Source organism: Chrysochloris asiatica, unplaced genomic scaffold, assembly GCF_000296735.1.
Source record: "Chrysochloris asiatica unplaced genomic scaffold, ChrAsi1.0 scaffold00016, whole genome shotgun sequence".
Classification (NCBI taxonomy): Eukaryota; Metazoa; Chordata; class Mammalia; order Afrosoricida; family Chrysochloridae; genus Chrysochloris; species Chrysochloris asiatica.
The window spans coordinates 21,300,228-21,302,617 of record NW_006408534.1 but is presented as its reverse complement, the minus strand read 5'-3'; the positions used below and the strand labels follow the sequence as shown (position 1 = coordinate 21,302,617).

Genomic DNA, 2,390 nt, shown 5'->3' with positions numbered 1-2,390 from the left:
CAGATACATCAAATTCTTCATTAACATCTGTTACTATACTTAATGTATCTTCAGGCATGTCAGCACTGTTTTCATTATACAAGTTACCAATCACCTCAGCTTTTTTTTTTTTCCTGGAGTCATAAACCTCCCAGTGATGTCAACACCAACAGGTTCTGTACATGTTTTCTCATTACCTGAAGGCTCTGACTTACCAAAACTGATTTTCTTTCTTTGTTGCAATGAAGTCTTGTCAAGACTACTCAGCTCCTTGTGCTTTTTCATCACACAAGTCAAAATATCACAAACAATTTGTATTTTCCATTCTGAAAACCCACATTGGAAAAACTGTTTTTCAGTCAAAACTGGCGTGTAATTAAATTGATCACAGAGAAGCTTATAGATGGCATCTATAAAGCACAAGTCATTCTTTGCTATGAGCTTTACATTAGATTCCATCAGAAGTTCTGCTACATAAGGTGAATATGGAGTAAGAGAATAGCTGATGATTGACAAAGATGCTGCTGTATCTCCCTTTATCAACCCTACACAATCCACCTCTTTGGGATAATTTAGTGAGCAAAGTACTTGTTCTAGGTCCCGTAGGCTTCTTTTTAAGTTACCTGTTGCCATTATATAACATTAAATTCACCTCCAGCTCTTGAAATTTTAGTATTTTACCTCCATCAATGAGTTCCAGCTTCCAGACACCTGTGTCCCAGTTCACTTCACACGCCAACCGTTTGTATTTGGATCGGTGCGTTGATGCCCATCACTCCGCGGCAAGCCCTTCAAAGTAGTAATAACACATTTTGACTTATCATAATATAAGAACTAAAGCAAAGGTGCAAGAATTCAGAGAAATCATAGAGGGAAAACAAGACTTTACATTGGAGCTAGATAAATGAAAGAAAAACATTGGAAAACCTACGCAAAATCACCACAAAAATTATGTTCCAATGAAATTAATACAATGTAAACCCCAAACTGTTGAAAACACAGAGACATGGAAGAAAGATTAAGGAAAAATTAGGGAATAACAACATACTTGAAAAATTTTAGAGAAAAACATGATAGGGATGGAAGACTGTAAAGCAAAAATAATGTAACTATAATCTGTGTCTCTAAATAAAATGAAAACAAGTCCACGAGAGACAAAATATGACCTTAAGTATATCCCACTTGAATTTAAAGATCATCTGAAGAACAGATTTGATACAGTAAACACTAAAGACAGAAGACCAGAAGAGTTGTGGTATGACATGAAGAACATCATACACAAAGAAAGCAAAAAGTCATTAAGAAAAGAAAGAAGGAAAAGATCAAAATGGATGTCAAAAGAGATACCGAGACTTCCGATTTGGGGGTCAGGAGGAGCAGAGACAGATGGGAGGGGCTCTTCAGGGGAAGCCCAGACACCTTCAGGAACTCAGAAGCACACCCCCAAAAGGGTCAAGTGTTGCTACAGCACAGAGAGGAGGCTCCTGGGAGCCTCATTTGTTCCACAGGCTGATCCTTTGACTGCTTCTTACGATCTCTGACTCTGGGACCCGGGGCTAAAGTTGACTTGGGCAGGATCCTTAATTCCTGCCTTACCTAGCAAGAAAAAGCAGGTTTGGCGATACAGCCAAACTGTATGTGTACCTTGTAAAACCCTGACATAAAAGAAAAGAGCCAACAACAGATACTATATACAAGGATGCAGCTATTTTGAGAAATACGCTGTGCATGCACAGATACCTAACTGACCTTCAGAGATAAAAATAGTGGGAAATCTTTCTTACATTCATTTCTCAATATCTATCTGTGCACCTCCATGGTGGTGACTACAGAAGGGGCCTGAGCAAGTGGACACCCCTACCCACCTGTGGAGGTTTCTACGATGAACATACACACTGACCTGTGCAGCAAAGGCTATTGTTCAGTCAGCTACAGTTTTATTGTTGTCTTTGAGTGGTGGTTTTTGTCTCTGCTTTTATGTTGTTTCTAATTTTGGTCCTTTTGGTTCCACTTTTTTTTTTTTTTTTTTTGGAGTGGGAACTTTCTCCACCTACTTTACACAAGAAGAGACAGAAACCATACCCATATAGCCAAACTACAAGCATACACCATAATATGCCACCATCTGGACAGGAACCAATACCAGCTGCTAGGCATTACATGTGAAAAGGGAAGTGTATCCCCAGATCACATCCACCAGGAGACACTCAGTAAGATTAACAACAGAGCAGCATACATTCATTTAATCATTGAAAACTCACCTAACTACTGAAAATGTGCAATAAAAAACAACAAAAGATCTCAGCACATGTAAAAAACCAGAAAAGAGTAACTGAGACAAATGAGCTGGAGGCAGACATAGACTCCCCACTTGAAGAAGAGCAGGCTTTGAATCTGCCTGAGAAGGAATT

General features: G+C 39.0%; 1 pseudogene; it reads right to left on the bottom strand.

Moving 5' to 3' along the window:
* The window catches only part of LOC102815894, a 72,446-nt pseudogene extending 71,834 nt beyond the window's left edge, over positions 1-612 (bottom strand).
* Between the last annotated feature and the right edge of the window lie 1,778 nt (positions 613-2,390).